This window comes from Somniosus microcephalus, chromosome 30, assembly GCF_052327205.1.
Source record: "Somniosus microcephalus isolate GS21.2 chromosome 30, FLI_Smic_1.0, whole genome shotgun sequence".
NCBI classification, from domain to species: domain Eukaryota; kingdom Metazoa; phylum Chordata; class Chondrichthyes; order Squaliformes; family Somniosidae; genus Somniosus; species Somniosus microcephalus.
The window spans coordinates 35,936,886-35,945,498 of record NC_141016.1 but is presented as its reverse complement, the minus strand read 5'-3'; the positions used below and the strand labels follow the sequence as shown (position 1 = coordinate 35,945,498).

Sequence of the window (8,613 nt, the reverse complement as noted above, 5' to 3'; positions counted from 1 at the left end):
ATTTACCTAAATATGCTGTACTTTCCCTACAGCCAGGTGTTGTGACCAACTTCGCTCCCACAAAATAATTTGAATACAGCTATCCATGGGTTCATTTCAAACAATATCCCATGTACAGGTTTCTCTGTTCCAGAGAAATTGAATCTCTAATTTAGTATCTGGAGATTCTCTGTATTACTCACTGTCCCCGTCACAGAAAGCAGGTTCTGGGCCGCGACCACCTTAGATAATCGTTGAACATTAGTCGGTGAGTAGTGTTCACTCGTTCAGAAGTTTTAGAATTAGAAAGGAACATTGAAACAATTAATTTGTTGTAGGAAATGTATGAATGTACAGAGCGAACATGTGATGAATGGTAAACCCAAAGGCTCCATCTGGAGTAAGTGGACAGACCAGAGGACAATACTGTGGTGTAGAAAACCCTGAAGGGTGAAATAGAATTGGAATAATGTAATTCCCCATGTGCACAAATATCCACCTATCTGGGCAAGCTAAGTATTGCTCGAATATAAATTGTTGGAATTGTCCCAGCATGGATTGTTAACAGCGCCACTCACTTGTATTATTCTTACTTTGATTGCTGGCCCAGTAATTCTGTTCGATGACCTCCCGCGGGCAGAGGGCTGCGATTTGGAAAAATCTACGCCTGGACCGGAAGGCTCCCGGGAGGCGCAGATTTCCGTTGCTGTGCCTCTTCAAACTGCCGGTGTGCAGGGCACGCGTATCCCAGGGGCGCAGGTAGTTTGCAGCGCCCCTGGCATCACGTGGGCCATGGGGAGCCAATCAGAGTAGGGAATCTCCATTCATAGACTTGACAGGAAGACCAGCCAAATCTATGAATAGAGATCAGACCCATAACATAAGAAAAATTTCAAATACATTTTTTAAAAACATCACATTTTTAAAATGACTATAAATTACTTAAATTAAATGCTTTAAACAAAAATTTTAATTTTTGAACAAAATAATTAAAGCCTTTAACGGGACTAAAAATAAACATATCTTTCTTTAAAGTATTTAAAATGATAAATGCTTTTACAGGTGGAAGAATTGTAAGTGCTTTCTGCAGGCGGAGGGTCTCCAAAGGGCGGAATTCTCCACCTGCAGAGGCCCAGCTCCAGGGCAGGCGGAGGATCTCGTGAGCTTTCTTCACAGATCGGAAACGCCGGTTTCCAGCGCATGCGCAGTGCATTCCTGAAACCGGCATTTCCGATGTCCCTACGGGTGCGTACACAACCATAATGATCGGAATTTCTGCCTCAAAGGTACAATTTTGATTGGAGCGTGAGGTGAATCCACAATCACCACTGGAGCATTGACTGTCCACTCAACAGCTGGTGCAGTGAAAGCGACTCAATATGAAATGCAACGAAAAGCCATTCAGCAGGAGGTGCAGTGAAATCCCAGTCAACAGGAGATTTACTGAGAGGCACTGAGACCGCTCAGCACAAGGTGCAGCGCCAGCCCAAACATTAACAGGAGCACTGAGTCCGCTCAGCACAAGGTGCAGCACCAGCCCAAACATTAACAGGAGCACGGAGTCCGCTCAGCACAAGGTGCAGCGCCAGCCCAAACATTAACAGGCGCAGTGAGTCCGCTCAGCACAAGGTGCAGCGCCAGCCCAAACATTAACAGGCGCACTGAGTCCGCTCAGCACAAGGTGCAGCACCAGCCCAAACATTAACAGGTGCACTGAGTCCGCTCAGCACAAGGTGCAGCGCCAGCCCAAACATTAACAGGTGCAATGAGTCCGCTCAGAACAAGGTGCAGCGCCAGCCCAAACATGAACAGGAGCAGTGAGTCCGCTCAGCACAAGGTGCAGCGCCAGCCCAAACATGAACAGGAGCAGTGAGTCCGCTCAGCACAAGGTGCAGCACCAGCCCAAACATTAACAGGAGCACTGAGTCCGCTCAGCACAAGGTGCAGCGCCAGCCCAAACATTAACAGGAGCACTGAGTCCGCTCAGCACAAGGTGCAGCACCAGCCCAAACATTAACAGGTGCACTGAGTCCGCTCAGCACAAGGTGCAGCGCCAGCCCAAACATTAACGAGCAGTGAGTCCGCTCAGCACAAACATTAACAGGTGCAATGAGTCCGCTCAGCACAAGGTGCAGCACCAGCCCAAACATTAACAGGAGCACTGAGTCCGCTCAGCACAAGGTGCAGCGCCAGCCCAAACATTAACAGGAGCAGTGAGACCGCTCAGCACAAGGTGCAGCGCCAGCCCAAACATTAACAGGCGCAGTCAGAGTCCGCTCAGCACAAGGTGCAGCGCCAGCCCAAACATTAACAGGAGCAGTGAGACCGCTCAGCACAAGGTGCAGCGCCAGCCCAAACATTAACAGGAGCAGTGAGACCGCTCAGCACAAGGTGCAGCGCCAGCCCAAACATTAACAGGAGCAGTGAGACCGCTCAGCACAAGGTGCAGCAAATGTTTACCCCTTGTCAGCTCTGTACTGCCCAGTCAAAGCAATAGGATTGAAAAATAACAACTAACTTCTGACTGGCCAAGGCAGCCAATGTCAGCAGTGAATTATGACGGTCATTTGTGGACCATTCTGTCTCTTCCCCCGAAAGGGAAGAAAGGTAATACTAAACAGTGTTTAACACCCTCTCCTTTATCAAGATGTGAATATTTATAATCTGTCGCGAGGCGGCCGCACGCTACTTGTTGGTAACCCGTATGTTTCCATAACAATCAGTTTTTACCTGAACAGATTACTCCAACATCCCGCTGGTGTCCGCAGCCAGGCGGACCAATAACAGGCCCTGATCCTTCTCCAAAGTGAGCATCAAGCGGCGCTGCTACTGCAGAGCCACAGCCCAGCTCGTTACAAACAGCTTCCGCATTCGGTAAGAACCAGGACCCATCACCGCAAACTGTGCTCCAGGTTCCACTCCCGTAAATCTCCAGTCTCCCAGCACAGGGACTGCTTCCATTCACCAGTCTGGGCTTGGCACTTCCTGCAAATTATATTGAAATAAACAGTGAGAATTTAATGCGCTTTATATTAAAATGTGGTGAGAGTTTCTGTAATCTCATCAATAATCCGATTGTCCTGTTTATTTAGTCAGGTGAGACAGACCTTAAACACTGGCTTCATTGTGTCAACATGGGAGGGGAAATGTTGGTGTTATCAAGTCCTGTCTTATCGCCGTGTATATTATGAATGTTTTTAGATTGTCCTATCTATTCTGTGTTTTTCATTTGAACGTTGACAATTTAATCCAGAGGCCGCAATAGAATCAGCACTGAGACGGTCAAATGTTGATGAATTTAAATCAAAATTTTTCTGTCACAAACGAGAGGGCGTGTCTTATTATTGTGGGCAGTTTAGGCGTTTAACTCACTCACAAGGACGGAACTTTCAGAGTGCTGAGTAGTGAGCGGACTGAAACTGAATCGCGAGATATGCAGTAATCAGATTCGGCAAATTCAAGGGTGACATGGATAAAGACCTGAGGAAATTCGGACCGAGGGCTGTGAAATATCCAGGAGCAGCAGAAGCTCCAGATATCCAGGTATTCCCGGTCCTGTGCACCTCTGTGTACTTACTTGTGGGGAGAATTGTTCTAAAATAGTCCGTCCGGGAAATTAACGTCCATTCACAAGACTCTATATGGGCATTGTTCAGGGCCATCCGTGCTGCGCACAGCATGATCCCAAGATCAGCCAGTGGAGTCAAACCCTAATAAACCTGTTTTGATAATGACGGGGCGAGAAATATGCGCCAGGGCTGCAGGAGAATTCTCTACTGTTTTACCAGCCGTTCCATGGGATGGTGTTTATTTATTAGAGCAGTTTATTGATCTTGTCTAAGATTATGTCCTTATTGCTGTTTCTTTATCTATCTAAATGTCAATAGAATGGGGAATTCAGGCAGCTGTGGGATCTTACTGTGTAGTTCCTCCCGTGCTGCCCACAGTAACTGCGGACCCACTGCCCAGGCTCCCCGAGGCTGAGAAACCTCCCTCCCCAGTCTCAGATTCACAGTCTGTGGAAAATATCAGATCGCACAACAAGCGATCAGCGCAGGCGCAGAGCCAGGCTCACGGCGCATGCCCGGTAGCGGCTGTTGGGTTGAGAATGGAGAGTTGGATTGAGATTGTGACATTTCCAGCGGGTCAGCTCATTCACTGCGGCTTTGGGGCAAATCTCAATGGAAACTTGTTGTGTGTGCATGCATCTATATATATAAAGCGGCTCCTCTGTCTGTCTGTCTGTCCGTCCGTTCTCTATACGTTTGAAAGTTAAAGAGCGTACCTACGCGCGCGTCACATCAAAAGAAAGCTTACGATTACGGACCGGTCATAGGCGTATTTACGTTTCGGCCGGACAAAAATTCCGCCCGCGGTATCCAAAAAACGTTCAAAAGTCCGCTCATTAAATGGGAAAAGTTCCACTCATTTGCTCATTAGCATTGAGTGACGTGAAGGTTGACCAATCGAGTGACCTGACAGTTGACAGACGGTCGACCAATCGCTGCCGGGCCATCCTACAGTTGAGTGTTGAGTGACTTGACGATTGACCAATCCTACGCTTCGGTGACCTGACGGTCGACCAATCGGTGCGTGTGCAGGCACGCCTGAAGCACAAAAAATTTCTCTCTCTCTCTCTCTTCCCTCCCTCTCTCTCTCTCTCTCTCTCCTTCTCCTCTTCCCTCTCTCCCTCTCCTTTTCCCTCTGTCTCTCTCTCTACTTCCCCCTCTCTCTCTTCCCGTGAGTGCGGGACTGGCAAAACCGGCGTTTTTTAAAATCAAAAAATTTCTCTCTCTCTCTCTCTCCTCTTCCCCTCTCTCGCTCTCTCCCCTTCTCCTCTTCCCTCTCTCTACTTCCCCCTCTCTCTCTTCCCGTGAGTGCGGGGACCGGCAAAACCGTCGTTTTTTAAACGGCTGTCACCGATCTCAATTGTACATGGGAGTCTGCCAACCGGGTCCAAATGTCCGCCTTGTTCACCAGCAGGAACCTCGGCCTCCTGTTGTCGGACTGACTTCGTTCTGCTACCGAGGTGAGTCCAGTCGGGGCGGCGAGGGAGAGGGGGGGCGGCGAGGGAGAGGGGGGGGGCGGCGAGGGAGAGGGGGGGGCGGCGAGGGAGGGGGGGGGCGGCGAGGGAGGGGGGGGCGGCGAGGGAGGGGGGGGGCGGCGAGGGAGGGGGGGGGCGGCGAGGGAGGGGGGGGGCGGCGAGGGAGGGGGGGGCGGCGAGGGAGGGGGGGGGCGGCGAGGGAGGGGGGGGGCGGCGAGGGAGGGGGGGGGCGGCGAGGGAGAGGGGGGGCGGCGAGGGAGAGGGGGGGGCGGCGAGGGAGAGGGGGGGCGGCGAGGGAGAGGGGGGGCGGCGAGGGAGAGGGGGGCGGCGAGGGAGAGGGGGGCGGCGAGGGAGAGGGGGGCGGCGAGGGAGAGGGGGGCGGCGAGGGAGAGGGGGGGCGGCGAGGGAGAGGGGGGGCGGCGAGGGAGAGGGGGGGCGGCGAGGGAGAGGGGGGGCGGCGAGGGAGAGGGGGGGCGGCGAGGGAGAGGGGGGGCGGCGAGGGAGAGGGGGGGCGGCGAGGGAGAGGGGGGGCGGCGAGGGAGAGGGGGGGCGGCGAGGGAGAGGGGGGGCGGCGAGGGAGAGGGGGGGCGGCGAGGGAGAGGGGGGGCGGCGAGGGAGAGGGGGGGCGGCGAGGGAGAGGGGGGGCGGCGAGGGAGAGGGGGGGCGGCGAGGGAGAGGGGGGGCGGCGAGGGAGAGGGGGGGGCGGCGAGGGAGAGGGGGGGCGGCGAGGGAGAGGGGGGGCGGCGAGGGAGAGGGGGGCGGCGAGGGAGAGGGGGGGCGGCGAGGGAGAGGGGGGCGGCGAGGGAGAGGGGGGCGGCGAGGGAGAGGGGGGGCGGCGAGGGAGAGGGGGGGCGGCGAGGGAGAGGGGGGGCGGCGAGGGAGAGGGGGGGCGGCGAGGGAGAGGGGGGGCGGCGAGGGAGAGGGGGGGCGGCGAGGGAGAGGGGGGGCGGCGAGGGAGAGGGGGGCGGCGAGGGAGAGGGGGGGCGGCGAGGGAGAGGGGGGGCGGCGAGGGAGAGGGGGGGCGGCGAGGGAGAGGGGGGGCGGCGAGGGAGAGGGGGGGCGGCGAGGGAGAGGGGGGGCGGCGAGGGAGAGGGGGGGCGGCGAGGGAGAGGGGGGGCGGCGAGGGAGAGGGGGGGCGGCGAGGGAGAGGGGGGGCGGCGAGGGAGAGGGGGGGCGGCGAGGGAGAGGGGGGGCGGCGAGGGAGAGGGGGGGCGGCGAGGGAGAGGGGGGGCGGCGAGGGAGAGGGGGGGCGGCGAGGGAGAGGGGGGCGGCGAGGAGAGGGGGCGGCGAGGGAGGGGGGGCGGCGAGGGAGAGGGGGGGCGGCGAGGGAGAGGGGGGGCGGCGAGGGAGAGGGGGGGCGGCGAGGGAGAGGGGGGGCGGCGAGGGAGAGGGGGGGCGGCGAGGGAGAGGGGGGGCGGCGAGGGAGAGGGGGGGCGGCGAGGGAGAGGGGGGGCGGCGAGGGAGAGGGGGGGCGGCGAGGGAGAGGGGGGGCGGCGAGGGAGAGGGGGGGCGGCGAGGGAGAGGGGGGGCGGCGAGGGAGAGGGGGGGCGGCGAGGGAGAGGGGGGGCGGCGAGGGAGAGGGGGGGCGGCGAGGGAGAGGGGGGGCGGCGAGGGAGAGGGGGGGCGGCGAGGGAGAGGGGGGGCGGCGAGGGAGAGGGGGGGCGGCGAGGGAGAGGGGGGGCGGCGAGGGAGAGGGGGGGCGGCGAGGGAGAGGGGGGGCGGCGAGGGAGAGGGGGGGCGGCGAGGGAGAGGGGGGGCGGCGAGGGAGAGGGGGGGCGGCGAGGGAGAGGGGGGGCGGCGAGGGAGAGGGGGGGCGGCGAGGGAGAGGGGGGGCGGCGAGGGAGAGGGGGGGCGGCGAGGGAGAGGGGGGGCGGCGAGGGAGAGGGGGGGCGGCGAGGGAGAGGGGGGGCGGCGAGGGAGAGGGGGGGGCGGCGAGGGAGAGGGGGGGCGGCGAGGGAGAGGGGGGGCGGCGAGGGAGAGGGGGGGCGGCGAGGGAGAGGGGGGGCGGCGAGGGAGAGGGGGGGCGGCGAGGAGAGGGGGGGCGGCGAGGGAGAGGGGGGGCGGCGAGGGAGAGGGGGGGCGGCGAGGGAGAGGGGGGGCGGCGAGGGAGAGGGGGGGCGGCGAGGGAGAGGGGGGGCGGCGAGGGAGAGGGGGGGCGGCGAGGGAGAGGGGGGGCGGCGAGGGAGAGGGGGGGCGGCGAGGGAGAGGGGGGGCGGCGAGGGAGAGGGGGGCGGCGAGGAGAGGGGGGCGGCGAGGGAGAGGGGGGGCGGCGAGGGAGAGGGGGGGCGGCGAGGGAGAGGGGGGGGCGGCGAGGGAGAGGGGGGGCGGCGAGGGAGAGGGGGGGCGGCGAGGGAGAGGGGGGGCGGCGAGGGAGAGGGGGGGCGGCGAGGGAGAGGGGGGGCGGCGAGGGAGAGGGGGGGCGGCGAGGGAGAGGGGGGGCGGCGAGGGAGAGGGGGGGCGGCGAGGGAGAGGGGGGGCGGCGAGGGAGAGGGGGGGCGGCGAGGGAGAGGGGGGGCGGCGAGGAGAGGGGGGGCGGCGAGGGAGAGGGGGGGCGGCGAGGGAGAGGGGGGGCGGCGAGGGAGAGGGGGGGCGGCGAGGGAGAGGGGGGGCGGCGAGGGAGAGGGGGGGCGGCGAGGGAGAGGGGGGGCGGCGAGGGAGAGGGGGGGCGGCGAGGGAGAGGGGGGCGGCGAGGGAGAGGGGGGGCGGCGAGGGAGAGGGGGGGCGGCGAGGGAGAGGGGGGGCGGCGAGGGAGAGGGGGGGCGGCGAGGGAGAGGGGGGGCGGCGAGGGAGAGGGGGGGCGGCGAGGGAGAGGGGGGGCGGCGAGGGAGAGGGGGGGGGGGGCGGCGAGGGAGAGGGGGGGCGGCGAGGGAGAGGGGGGGCGGCGAGGGAGAGGGGGGGCGGCGAGGGAGAGGGGGGGCGGCGAGGGAGAGGGGGGGCGGCGAGGGAGAGGGGGGGCGGCGAGGGAGAGGGGGGGGCGGCGAGGGAGAGGGGGGGCGGCGAGGGAGAGGGGGGGCGGCGAGGGAGAGGGGGGGGCGGCGAGGGAGAGGGGGGGGCGGCGAGGGAGAGGGGGGGGCGGCGAGGGAGAGGGGGGGCGGCGAGGGAGAGGGGGGGCGGCGAGGGAGAGGGGGGGCGGCGAGGGAGAGGGGGGGCGGCGAGGGAGAGGGGGGGCGGCGAGGGAGAGGGGGGGCGGCGAGGGAGAGGGGGGGCGGCGAGGGAGAGGGGGGGCGGCGAGGGAGAGGGGGGGCGGCGAGGGAGAGGGGGGGCGGCGAGGGAGAGGGGGGGGCGGCGAGGGAGAGGGGGGGCGGCGAGGGAGAGGGGGGGCGGCGAGGGAGAGGGGGGGCGGCGAGGGAGAGGGGGGGGCGGCGAGGGAGAGGGGGGGCGGCGAGGGAGAGGGGGGCGGCGAGGGAGAGGGGGGGGCGGCGAGGGAGAGGGGGGGCGGCGAGGGAGAGGGGGGGCGGCGAGGGAGAGGGGGGGGCGGCGAGGGAGAGGGGGGGGCGGCGAGGGAGAGGGGGGGCGGCGAGGGAGAGGGGGGGCGGCGAGGGAGAGGGGGGGGCGGCGAGGGAGAGGGGGGGGGCGGCGAGGGAGAGGGG

At 63.5% G+C, this 8,613-nt stretch overlaps 1 pseudogene across 1 annotated transcript in view; it reads left to right on the top strand.

Moving 5' to 3' along the window:
* Positions 1-3,447: 3,447 nt before the first annotated feature.
* Positions 3,448-8,613, top strand: part of LOC147098135 (scavenger receptor cysteine-rich domain-containing protein DMBT1-like) — a 25,913-nt pseudogene continuing 20,747 nt past the window's right edge. The window contains exon 1 of the transcript XR_015074228.1: positions 3,448-3,548. The product of XR_015074228.1 is annotated as a scavenger receptor cysteine-rich domain-containing protein DMBT1-like (transcript). The remainder of the gene's footprint in view (positions 3,549-8,613) is intronic.